The sequence below is a fragment of the Nothoprocta perdicaria genome, unplaced genomic scaffold, assembly GCF_003342845.1.
Source record: "Nothoprocta perdicaria isolate Ctin4 unplaced genomic scaffold, notPer1 scaffold_346, whole genome shotgun sequence".
Classification (NCBI taxonomy): domain Eukaryota; kingdom Metazoa; phylum Chordata; class Aves; order Tinamiformes; family Tinamidae; genus Nothoprocta; species Nothoprocta perdicaria.
Window position 1 is genome coordinate 41605 of NW_020455584.1, and position 14006 is coordinate 55610.

A 14006-nucleotide genomic window follows, 5' to 3' on the forward strand; every position below is an offset into this window, starting at 1 on the left:
TGCATTAATTGAGTCTCACTGGCTTAATTTTCGGTTGATGAGTAAATAAGCCTGGTTCTTAAAAACTTATGCAACAGAAAAAAACCTCTCGGTAATACTCTCATGATAATCTCCTCAGGTACATGTTTTTTTTCTTCCCAGATCAGCACAGATTGCAAATGTAGCTAATATTGCATCATTCTGTTTCGAAGGATGCTACTGCTGTTCATTAATCTGATTATGCTGAGTTTTGTTTCTTGTTTTCAGATAAATTAATCTACTTATCTAATACAGCCACATGTTTAACACCTAACAGAACTGCAAACCATTTCCAGGAATCTGATTGTGATCCAAGGCAAAATTTGTGAATTCTGTCAAACTGACAGAGGAGAAATTCAGAAAAAAAAAAAAAAAAGAAAAAAAAAAAGCGGCATGGACATAGTTGCAGACTGAGTCTTCCCCAGACATTACCGCTGCAGGAGACAACGTAGGACTCTTGATCTCTACCCAAGGAACGAGGAAGTGGAGTGGTTACTTCTCTGGTTATGGAGCCTACAGAGAAATGATCCTCTTCTCTTGCAAGCTATGCTGAGCCCCGTGCTAGGGGTAAGGACTGTTAATGGACTGGCCAGGAAGGGGGGTTATGGTTGGGATCTTTGGCGTGTAGATGCCAATCCCTCATCCTACCTGAGTGACATAAGCCAGTGCAGACCATTTTTGCCTCTGCTGCGTTCTTGTTTCATCTTAAGGAACTCCCAGGACAAGGAATCTGTGAGGCGGCCTTACCCTGAAAACAGAATTTTGCTGGAAACCTGATAGGGGTCCCCTCGTTGCGGGGTGAAAATATGTTCAGAGCAAGGGACACCTTCATAGAGCTGTTTGGCTCCTGTGATCCTTGGGCTAGAAAGAGAAGCCCAGGGCTCCACTGGGACGACTCCAGAAGGTCTCCTGCTGTGTCCACTGCCCCATTCCATACCCACAGCTGAGAAAAGTCTGGCAAGCAGCGGCAAAAACATCGGCTCCGGGGATGTCTGGGGCTCAGCACACATAAACTCCTTGCTAGCAAATACGAGGTCCCATTTGTGCATGTATCCAACTGGTTGTCATTTTATTTCAATATGGCATGAAAAAGGCAGCTTGGTTAATCATGAACTTACTTCTACCCCTGGAATGGGGGTCTTGCTGTAGCCTGACACTACTTAAATAAAGAGGCCAACAGCAGCGGTCGCGGTGCCACGTCTGCCTGTGCAGCTTCAGGCGGCCGAGGGAGACCAAAGGCTGCGCACTCTCCTGACGGCTGCCTGCACAAATTCCAGGGATGTCACCGAGAAGAGGGCACCCAGCTCTGCACAGCGCTGCATGGAGGTAGGATGAGAACGTGCATACCTTGAAAGAAAGAAGAGATGGTCAGAGTGGACGTAAGGAGAAACTTTTCCTCTACAAGGACACACAAACGCTGGAGCAGGTTGCCCAGCAAGGTCACGCAGGCTCCGTCCTTGGGGGCTTCCAAGCCCAGGTGGAGAAATCCCTGGGCAACCCGCATTGATCTCCGAGCTGACCCTCTGCCAGCAGGAGACTGGACTCACAGGCCCTCCCTAGGTCCCTTCCGGCTGAATTATCCTGCATTCCTATAGTTCCCGCAACACCTGCCGCCGGTGATGGAGCTCCCACTGGTGGGATCTCCCTGCCCGGAGCTCCGCTCCGCAGCCCCTCTGCCTGCGGCTGCCAGGCAGGCAGCATGAGCTCCGCGTCCCTTCCCGCCTGGACTTGTGCAAGGGGACACCGGGATGAAAGGGCTCTTGGAAAGGGCCACCTCTGCTGTCGCCAGCACAGGAAAGTTCCTCTCACACCTGGGTCGCTTGCGAGGGGGCCTGGTGTTGTGTCACAACGCGTTCCTGCTTCAAGCTTGCTGGCAGGTTCTAGGTGAGTAGTAATACTCTGTGTTTTAGCTTGGAATAAGTAATATTTGAATGCCAGTATTGTGGGGAAAATCACATTAAAAATACTGGCTTTGGAACTAGATTTAAAAGTGGAAAAAGGTGTAACAGGCCAAATTTGGATCTTTGTAACTTCAACACTGTGATTTTCACCTTCAGTGAAACAAATGACCTGCTTCTCCTTGCGTATTATGTGCCATTGCAGGACATGCTTTCAAGTCATCTTTGTGGGGTAATTCCCTCTTATCAGTGGAGTTGCTCTACTGAGTATATAATGGATTTGTGTTCTGCAAAGTAACAGAACTGATTATTGGAAAAAATGCCCTCGATTAGGAATATTAATAATTCACTTCACAGTATCAGCGAATGATCTCAATGTTATTTAGGAATATGTAGCATTCATCTCTAAATTTGACTATGTTTTCACACCTCAATTTCCTTGAACTGCAGACTATCAAAAATAAGGAATCCTTTCAAAGAAACCACACATTTGCAAAATATTCTGCTTCACACAGAGCATGTATTTTAATTTACTAATCTCTATGCATTGTGTTCTTGTAAATTACTCAAAATAGTCCAGTATCTGGGCTGCTCATAATAGCTCAGCTACGATGACTACCAACCACTGTCAGTTTTTACATTTCCAAATCTATTACAAGGCTGAAGCAAACGGAGCACAACTAATAATTATTTCCTTTCTTAAAGAAGGTGGCAGTTTCACAACTCATCTAAATATGTTCGTCGTGTGCGCGTCTTCAAAGTACTGCCTCTCTCCCTTCTTTTTCAGACTGCCTAGAAACAAAAATAAAGTTTGGGGGAGATTCTTCTGCTGCATCTCCAAGTCCCTTCTGCATTGTGTGCCCACAGACATTTCATGGATCAGAAATGACTTTGCCTTTTCTCCTGCGCCCAGTGGGTGAGGATGTGTTTGCCCAAAGACTGCACCCTAGGCCAGAAGAGCTGCCTGACGAGTGCTAAAAGTTAATGTTAGCCCTTCCTCTATCAAGAAACAGAGAAAGGTAAAACACAGTTGAAACTGTTAAAGTTGTGAAACAAGAAAATTAGGATTAAGGAAGCAGTTTGATTTTAAGCAGGAAACAATCCAAAGGGTACAAGCTAAGGAAGTCAAGAGGAGGTAGATCTGGCACTTCCCCTGATTTTGTCATAACATGAGAAGAAAACCCACAAATGAGACTGAGAAACTGGGCACAAGAGAGCAGTGCTGTCCTGCACAACGGAGGGACGAAGCCCCATCGCTTCAAGAGCTCACAAGATTAAAGAAGGGCCAGGCACCCCTTAAGAAACACGAATACCAGCAGTTGTGCTGGTAACAGCTAAAATACAGGCAGCATAAGGCCTTGGGGAGCTGTGCTTCAGATCCTAATTTAATTTCTTAACAAAAAAGCTTGATTCTTGTACTTGCGCTTTACACCAGCGAGCCGTGTGCTCGCTGGTGACCCGCTGATACGGTTTTGCTTTTCTCCCTGAGAAAAGCTTTCCCTGGAGACAACTGCCCCCGGGGCTGCATCAGTCTGTGCAGGTTTGAGGTCGGGGCAGTTGCTGGCTGTGCACAAGGAAAACAGCCCTGCGGGAGAGGCCTGGCCAGGCGCCGTGGAGCTGACGGGCGTCAGACCTTCCGCAGCGAAAGCTCCCGGGTTCCAGGACGTTTCCACAGGGCTTCCTGCCCAGGCGTTACTGCAGACAGACACGGAACATGTGGGGTGACAGAGACTGCACAAACTCATTCACACCACCCCACTGGCCCAAGCGGGGATTGATACAGAGCCTATCCCATCCCCAGCAGGAAGATGGGAATGCTCTGGTCTGCAGGGCTGTTACACTCCTGGTTCTTTCTTCTAGAGCACTTTTACAGGGTAAATGCCTTACCCCTAAGGAAAACAAACTATATTCTTACTCTTTGCAACACTGTTGTCTATATCTGAAGACCATTGCCATGTCTTATGTTACCTTTCCTGAGCAAGCCCAGTCCCTACAGTCCTTCCTCACCGGTGTTTTGACGGGGTCTTGCAGATAGAGCAGGTGAAGAGTCCTCTTTAGGAGGACAGGGACATGTGCAGTTTGGCAGCAGTGTCCAGCTGAGACAACCGAGGGTATCTGACCAGAGAGGGCAGCTGAGGACAGCCTTCCTGTAACTTCCCGATACCCCCGGAAGGGTATCGGGGTATCTAGGGTTTCTAGGTCTAGGTCTAGGACAGGTCAACCTCTCCTGTCCTCCCTGTTCTGGTGACTCCCATGCATGCTGGGCTTCCCAACGTTCTGGCTCTTCTCCATCACCTGCTCTCCCCATTGCCGGGCCACAGGCCTCCTCAAAGACTGTTCCAGGTCCTGGACGCAGAGCTGCAGACAAGGCCTGACTGTCCCCGGAGAGTCAGCGCTGCAGGAAGCCGGCCTGCTTTTGAAAGGCTCATAGGAGAAACTGTCAAAAGATGTAGTGAAATACAGGTAAAGACGACAGCTCTGGGGAGATCTTGGACCACGCGCTGCTGTTCCCAACGTTGAGGCTCCCTCCAGGCATTCCCCCAAGCATCCAGGGTGTGGAAGCAGAGGACACCACTGCCAGCACTGGGAAAATCGGCCTGCTCTTATCCACAAGCCCTTCGGGGTCTCTTCCTTTTCCATGTCTTTTCCTGCCACCCGGCTCAGCCACACACACGTACACACAGCTTCCCGGGCCCGGCCCACACCGTTTCTCTTACATCTACACTGGCTATTTCCTGGTCACACATGGAAGTATGGGGGTCTCTGTAAAAACTGATCAGGCTGAGCTGCATCTCATTTTTGAATTTTAAGAGAACTATAAGTCATCTAATTATTTGTTTTGGTCTTTTCTCAGGCATTAAGGGGAGGGCAATTATTTCCAATTCCCTGGCTCCCCAACTTCCTGCCACCACTTTTAACCAGCACCAGGTTTGTCCTCTTCTGTTCTCCTTCAGAAAAGGCACTAGGCTCTCTGAGCTGCTCTGCATCCTTAGCCAATCTTTCTATCCATGCAGACACTCTTCTCTTTGTTTCTAATTTTCATACTAATGTCCTTAAAAGTCCTTTTTAGTACAAGCAAAGAATAAGAGAAGCATTCTGCTTTGTGCCATAGTTTTTCTGGTTTTGTCTCTGTATTTTCATGCTAAGCTTTTTTCTTTAACATTCATTTTTAGGTATTTGACAGATTGCATTCTGCACTCTCCCTTCTTGCACTTGAGATCACTGAAGAGCTTGTGACTTCACAGACCTCTCTTGCTGCATATCTTGTCCACTCTACACCGAGTTAATTTTGTGGTTCTGCTCCCAGTGTCCTTCTTTACAAAGCACCAACTCTTGCTGGAGCTCTTCTCTTCCACAGGTTTGATTCCCAGCAGAGCCCACCTGCCAATACCCTGTGCATTCATTGTCTGTGGTCTTTAAAGTCCTTGGTCTTCAGCTTTGTGTTCTCTGTCCTTCATTTCTTGACGCTTATGAATGCTACAGTTCTGTTACCCACATCATCCTCCACCTTCACATTCTCTGTCTGTTGTCTCTAGCGGTTGGAAGTGGCTCTAGAAATGTCCCCTTGGAAGCTACTTTCTGAGCCTTCTGCATGACAAAATGCTGGAGACGCCCCAGTTTATCACTTTCCTTGGATGCATCTGGAGAGCTCAAGACCATCACAGCCCATCAGCTACCTGCTCAAAAACCAAACTAAACCAAACCAAACCAAACCTTTACTTGAGTTTTTTAGTTAGGGGAAAGAAGATGAATCTAACAGATTTTTTTAATATAACTTTTTTTTTTTTTTTTACTGTTTTATTTTTTGCTAATAATTAGAGATCAGCTCTGTCTCCTACATTCTATGCCTGCAAAGCATCTATCTGCTTTTCCTTGGCAGCTCGTATTTCGCCAGTTCATGGAGAAATTGCCATTCCTCCTTTAAGTGGAGGGTTTCCTGCAGCCTCTGCATCTTCATGGACAAAGCTGTGGGAGCCGCTGAACCTTCTCCGCGTGTGAGACGTGGGAATCACGCCAAGAGGCGCCTTTTCACAGGCAAGATGTTTAAGGTAGAGTGCCTCATCCCTCCAAAATATATCGAGACATATAAATTAGGCAAGAACATTTTGCCCAAGCCAGCAGCTATAAGTTGGCTATCAAGACTGCTGTGTTCTCTGTTTTTTTAAGAGGCAGCTCTTTATTTTAGAGAGCTGAAAATTTGGGCTCACTGCATCACTAAGTTTAGCCTGATTTGATCTTGTCATTTCTGTTGTGAAGAAATTGTACATTTGAAACAAACATCAGAACTGCGTTTAATATCAATAAAATTACATGTGAATACAAAAATTATCTCATTCTAATTTGACTTTTCCCTGTGTGATCCCGTCCTCATCATCCACAAGGAAATTATTCAGTTGCAAAAGGCCCCTGAGCACAACATGACATTTACAGCATCTACGAGGATTCCTTGTTTATTTCTCACAAATTTCCTTTGGTAATAACTTAGTCATTCAGAAACATTCTACAGCATACACATACATTACATGATTATCTCGTATTTTGTACAACACATGTTAGAGTAATTAATTTTCCCAGGCAAATGTCATACCATTTAGTTCATCATTATGAGCCAAATATTTGTGCAACCATTTGTCACAAATATACGCATAACCACAGAACACTTTAGCTTCGTTGGATTTAGCACATGTAATTTAAAGGGACACTGTCAAGGTCATTAAAGTCTCAACTTTCACATTAGCTTTTGTTCCACTTGCCATCCCCTTAAGGATCCCACATCATTTTATTTATTACTAGCTAAATATTGTTGCTACAGCATTTAGCATGCAAAAAATAGATGTGGTCTTATTGTGGTGTGACATGTGGTACCAGCTACCTTTGTGCCCTAGAACGACGGGAGGGTTTCATGTCCCCTTCAAACTTCCTTTATCCTTTTCATAGACAAGATCTTGACTTTGCCTCAACTTTAAGTGAGCCATAGCATGTAAGAAGAGATATCTGCTTTATAAAGAGAACTGAGTTTAATGAGAAGTAATTGAATTTCAAGTTTTTTAAAAAATCTCTTTCTCTGTTAACATAGCTAACCTAAAAATCAATCAAAAAAACAAAACTCATCAGAACAGAAGATCTATCTGAAATGGATGGAAAAGTTACTCATGTATTACCTGGACCGACTCCCTTGGTAAATTGCAACTTAAAGACATGAAACCGCTTGTGACAGATAGGAAAGTCCCCTAAATTGAGTGAGGGTGACAGAGCCCTGGCTGCCCAGGGAGGCTGTGGAGTCTCCTTCTCTGGAGGTCTTCCCAACCCGCCTGGATGCCGCCCTGTGCCCCGTGCTCTGGGTGTCCCTGCTGGAGCAGGAAGGTTGGACTAGGTGATCTCTGGAGGTCCCTTCCAACCTCAACCACTCTGTGATTCTGGGATTTTAAATTAGGCCTTCCCCATGCTCTGCATATATACAGCATACAGGAACCCTCCACACTGAGGGAGGAGAACAGCAGCAGCGGAGCTGCGCAGTAAGAAACTGCACTCGGAGACTTGATAGGCTGAATCAGACAGCTCCATCCAAGCTTAGAGCCGAATAAACCCTATGACCCGCGGACCAGTTATTCTTCAGCATGGGGACCTGATATATTTTTTGGGCCTTCCATTTAACAGAAAAGCAATGGAGCTAAAAAGAAACAGAACTAAAAGCAGTAGATGTGGAAATGAGAAATGGCAGGAGGAAGTGGAAACTCGAGAAAACAGAATGACAGAAGAAATAAATATTGAGAAGATGCAGTGGAGAGATAGTAGAGAAAAGTGAAAACAGAACTGTACACCTTGGTGGGGCCTTCCTTAAATTACTGTGTGATCCCAGGAATTCCGAAAAGATGTACTCAGACTGGAAGGAGCACAGGGAAAAGCATACCAGGTTTTTCAGAGGAAAGATGAGCTATCATGCAAATGCAGTGCCAAAAAATCTGCCTTGCTAAACTTGGCAAAAAGCTGAAAGGAAATGTGATTACGTGCCTAAGGAATAGGCATCAAAAGAGAAAAAAAGAGGCACTTTACTTAACAGACAATGTCAACACAAGGATGAAAAGAATAAATTAGCCATGAATATACTTAGGCTGGAAGTTAGACCAAAGCTCCTAATGAGTAAAGGAATTAAGTTTCACATAAATCTTAACTCCTAATTTATTTCTCATCAACGGATTCCCGTCAGTTTTGAGAAGCAGGTATTGACCGAGGCTTTTGATCAGCACAGATGACATCGCTACCACTAAGACGGAGCTTGTTTGGCTTATGAAGCACTCCCTTGTGTGGAGGGTTCACGCACTGGACGCGGTGACGGCGGCCGCCACTGTCACTCTTGCACCCCTGTACATCTTCTACACGAAGAGGTTTTTGTTCTGTCAGCCTGCACCAGTTTGAGACCACTGCCTCGAAAGTGCAGATACCCTTTCTGCTTTGATAGCTCATCCTGCCTTCATTTTTGTAAGGGACAATGTACTATCAGAGTTGAAGCAGAACAGATGATTTCTCAAAGCAGCTTTGATCTGTGCTGTATCCTCAAAGCAATCCGCAAGGACAGCGTGGAAGTTTTTTATTTAAAAATGAGTGGCATTTTCTTCCCTATTGAAATAGACGCTGAATCTAGGACAAACCAATTGTAAGCTTGATTGCAGAACGCATGTACCCTTCTAAAGCAGCCTTGATCAATAGTAGTTTCTTGTAATTGACTGTAATCTATCTACCTATCTATTGCCATGGGAGGGTTTTTTTATTTTTTTGGTTTTATCCAGCTGAAAAGATTAAGTTGGAAAAGGGAGAATGGGAGGAGAGAATTGATCAGTCATGCAGCCTTAACTGATGGTGTCTCCTCAAGGCAACTTGCGAGACTTGGAGAAATGCCAACTGAATTCCCCTAGGCAGGAGTAAGCAGAATGGCAAGCCTTGCTAAGCACAGGAAGAACGGGGGCTTTAAAGCATCTTCTGGTGTCTCTTTGGCTAGCTGTGATCATTTTTATATATTTCTTTTTTATTTTTACAATGAATGTGAACACTTGGGATAAAATAAACCACTGGTAGAAAGGACAAAAAAAGGTCTGTTGACACTTCTGCCAAGCCAACCCTCTCAGTTTTGTCAGGAAGAGAGTGTAAAAGCAAAAAGGGGAAAGTCAGAAAATATCTGCAGCGTCAATAGGTCAGGAGGACACAGGCCAGGAATTAAAGTAAGGAAAAATAAGTACGATTCGGAGGGAAATGGGTATCCTCCTTGCTTTCTGGTTGCTAACACTGTGGCCCACCACTCCGCGCTGTCTGATATTGTCATTAGGTTTCAGAGTGCTTAAGACTTAGGAATCAATTCCCCAATTCCTGAAGGGCTGTCAGGGGACGGGCTGCCAGTTCAGACTGCTGGTGTTGAAGTCGCAGTTCACCTCCTCTCATGGTGACTATATTTCCAGGTGATTTTTCTTCAGACTAAATATATAAAGAATACCAAAGGAACACATGCGTTCTTCTTCGGTGCACTTCACAGCAGAACTTGGAGGCCTCGGCTGTATTTTAACAAACGGCTGTATTGTTACAGGTTGCTCTATTAATGCTTTTCTCCTGTAGGTTTGTTAGGTGTGTGACATAGCAGGGGGGTTCCTACTCCTCCCAGTGACTACTGCACGCTGCATCAAGCCTGTGCCTATGGTTTAATTGCAAAACTCTGCATTCCACTTCTGCGCCTAATCAGAGGCTTTAGTGGCAGGTTCATTTTACTAGCAGGGCTGCAGCTCCAACCAGCCCCCGTTAGGAGAATGAAGAGGAGCGGAACAGCTCCTGGAGGCTGCGCATCTCTCTGAATATACGCAGCGGGGGCAATTCAAGGTATCTTCCACAGGCTGAATGCATTTTTTTCTTCTTCATGCATTCAAGAGCATGTGGGGGACTCAAAGAAGCAGCTCCTCAGAATCTCTGAGGCTGATGCCTTTATGAGATGCCTTAATGGCCTGGGGACAGTTGTAGAAGGAAAAGAGGGCACCTCATGGCTTCCAGCAGGCAGGCTACAGCAGGTAGTACCAACTGGAGGACTACAATCCTGCCCTTCTTCCCTGTCCTGCACCTTGTGCTCCCAAGGAGCCTGCAGGAGATCTGGACACGGCCACCCAAGCCAATGTGCCTTCGGGACACGCTGAGCTGAGCAGTGTTAGCCCCAGGCTGGTCCTTCCAACTATGGAGTCCTTCCAGCAGCACCAGGATGGGACTAACTGCTTCTCTATTCTCCCGTTCTGAGCAGTGTGGCCAGAGGAAGAGGTTATGGGACATACACTGTGGAAATCCAGGCTTGATCCCTTGCTTTCTTGGGGCAGTGGGCACCTGCAGCAATAATAAACTAAGTGGCCTTGTGGCAATGAACAGCACAGACTGCCTAAATGACACATGGATGATAAGAGTTTTTCTGTGTGAGATGTGTAGGTTGTTTGGAGCACTCCACAGCTGCAGCCAAAAATGATGGTCATAGGGTGGTTCTGTGACCTTTGAAGAAGTTTTGCAAATGTTACATGTTCATTGACTGGTGAAAACAAAATGACTGAGGTAATAAAAGACCTGGGAAAACATAAGGAATCAATATCTCTAAGGTCCTTCACTGACCATGATGATGCTGTATTTGAAGAATGGTGGTATGAGTTGACCCATGTTACACTATAATACACTGTAAATAGGCACTTCAGGAATTACCCCCTTTTCCCCTTAAATTAAAGGTTTCATGTGTGCATGTGGGTGTTCAGGCAAATGTTGAATTCTTCTGTTCCTGTCTTCCGTGAGATTTCTGTGATGTTTCAGTGTTTGTTATTTTTCTAAGTCACGCAGACACAAAGAAGGCATTATCAAGTAAAAATTCTCCATTCTTAATTTTTGCTACCTACTTAAATACGTTAACTGCAGTTATGTTTAAGCCTTGCTGTATGCCTGCATAATAAGCCTATGTGTGGCCATAATTCGCTTTAAACGAGGCTGCCAGGGAACAATCCATTTCGAGCAGCTCAGCCTTAGCATGGCCTGCAAAAGCAGCTGCAGGAAGAGGAGAAAGCAGCACCTGCGGCTGGGGCACGGACAAACCTTTACAGTGAAGGGATGTTAAATAATGCAGGTTTCGCTCACCCTTTCACAGAATCACAGGGTGGTTGAGGTTGGAAGGGACCTCTAGAGCTCATCCAGTCCAACCCCCTGCTCCAGCAGGGACACCCAGAGCACGGGGCACAGGGCGGCATCCAGGCGGGTTTGGAAGATCTCCAGAGAAGGAGACTCCACAGCCTCCCTGGGCAGCCTGTGCCAGGGCTCTGGCACCCTCACAGGGAAGAAATTCTTCCTTACATGGAGATGGAGCTGCCTGTGTTGCAACTTACACCCATTGCCCCTTGTCCTGTCACTGGCCACTACTGAGAAGAGCTGGACCCATTTCGTCCCTACATTCCCCCTTCAGGTACTTATACACATTAATTAGACCCCCTCTCAACCTTCTTTTCTCCAGAGAAAACAAGCCCAACTCACTCAGTCTCTCCTCCTACGAGAGATGTTCCAGTTCCTTAATCATCTTGGAGATTCCAAGTGTATTCCAAGTGTACATTCCCTGTGTACGCTAACGGATGTCACTTGAGCAAGGCAACTCTTTCTCCATCACCCCCTCAAATGATGTCGATCCATGTCCCGTCGCGAGCACACATCGCTCTCTGCTCTGAAGGGAAGGAGGTACAAATCAAGAATCATGTTCTGAACCACTGTGCCAGCCCAGCTGGAAAGCAGAGTGCTGAGCCTAGCTGCTATCAGGGCACGACTGGAACGGAAATGTCAGTTCCCTTAAGACTCCACAGAAGAGGGAATGGTATGAAATGTATTTGCTGGAGCAGGTCTTCCGCTCAAGTCAAATGGACTAAGAGTCTGGAAGTCTGGAGCCAATAACATTTGGTCAAACTGATACAGAAAGAGAAAAACGAGGCTTCTTCTGGAGAGCTGTAGTTGGCTCAGAAACTGCAATTTGAATTCTTTTACTGAATTGGACTCAATACCAATAAAAAGAGATTAGATTGTCTTTTTTTTGTCATCTAAATAATATTTTCCATGTTTTCCCAACTATAGCTTCCCTCCTGCTTTCTTCCTTCTTTGAACTACACGTTGATGTACAATTCGCTACCATAACTATTATTCTTAAGAGTATTGTCAAAATATACAGCTATTTTACTACTGCCTACTGCTTGCTTTTGTTGTCATTAGCAATCTTCATTTAATAAAATGCTTTTATCAAAAATGATTTTCCCATAGGACTTCTACTTTTCCCTGGAAAAAAAGACATTAAAATTAATTTGTTTTCACTTGGTCTGTCTTGAGTGAATACAGCAAGAACAAAAAAAGAAGCGAGAAACCCCAAAGAGAAAGCAATGTAAGAGGAAATGACTCTGCTCTAAGTAGGATATATATATATATATATATATATATAGGGTTTGTTTTCCACTTCTGAAGGCAAAACATGATTGAAGTATTGTAGAAAACACCACATTGTAACCATGCTGTTGTGCACTAGGAGGATGCTTCCTTTCTCCATAGTTCCCTGTGGCTTTTTTTATGGGATGAAATGTAAGTAATTTATGAATAAAAATTTGATCCAAAAGACAGGGAGGTTTCATGAGATTTTCCTGCTAAAAATGCATCATACTCTCTACTGATGCTATGCATTTCAGCATCCCTCCTAAATAAGTGCCACTCTCTGTTTCTCTTGCACATCTTTCATATATGTAGTCTCTGCAGTTTTGCCTGAAATCTTGTTGGAAGAGGTTATTACTGACACAAGAGGAGGACTGGGGCATTTCAGCTGCCCTGTTCCATAACGAACAACAAAAGAACTAAATAGGAGATCAAAGTTTCAGAGAAAAAAACAGAAGGTGAAAAGATACTCTGATTCTTCACTGCTGTGTCCTGAGCCTGGTGATTTTCCCAAACAAGAAGCTGAGTCATGAGCGATACAGGGCTGACGGGCATTCCGTGTGCAGGAGCAGCTAGGGTGGCCCCAGCCTCCCCCAGGACATGCTAGTGTATATGCATTCCAAAACATTTGGGATCCATTTCATGGAGATCTTGGATCCTCTTTCTAATGAAAGCTGTCAAGCTCAAAGGTACATTTTATGACTATGCTGGCTGCCTCCTATGCAATATCTGTCAGATAGAGCAAGGCATATTGAAAAGGAGATTCAATATTATGCGAAGGAACCCAAGAGTGCTGGCATTTTGCATCCATACAGGAGCAGGAATAAGAGCACTTTACGGAGGCAACGAAGCTGGTGGAGGGGCTGGAGCAGAGACTTTACGAGGAGCGGCTGAGGGAGCTGGGGCTGTTTAGTGTGGAGAATAGGAGGCTCTGGGGAGACCTTATCGCTCTCCACAGCTACCTGGAAAGAGGTTGTAGTGAGGTGGGTGTTGGTCTCTTCTCCACAATAACTATGGATAGGACAGGAGGAAATGGCCTCAAGTTGCACCAGGGGAGGTTCAGGTTAGGAAGGATTTCGCCATGGAAAGAGTGGTCAAGCACTGGAACAGGCTGCCCAGGGAATGGTGGAGTCACCATTCCTGGCAGTGCTCAAGAAAAGTCTGGATGAGGCGCTTAGGGACATGATTTAGCAGCCGTGGTGGGGATGGGTTTGCGGTTGGACTCAATCATCTTGAAGGTCTTTTCCAAGCATCAGGAAATGCAGAACTGTCCACTGGGAAGTGTCTGCAGGAAAGTGTTTCATGCCCTGCAATGAGCCTTTCTTGATTGTTTTTTCTTGCTCCCTTTCTTCTTCCTTCCTCTCTCCCTATTTCTAAGAAACATATGGCAAAAACTGAAAATGAGGTATTTTATCTGAAATCACAGTCTCTGCTAGCACAATAACCTAAGTGATAGCTCTGCTAGTGACCGCTGCACAAGTGCTCCACGGGACTGGGCTCATTTAGACAGAGCACATGGCCCGGGCTATTGCGCGAGCGCTCTTTCCAGGCGGAGAGATGATATATTGTGGGAATTTCATGGTCTCATGCATCATGGAGTATGAAATATGGCAGGGGAGATCCACTCCATCTCTG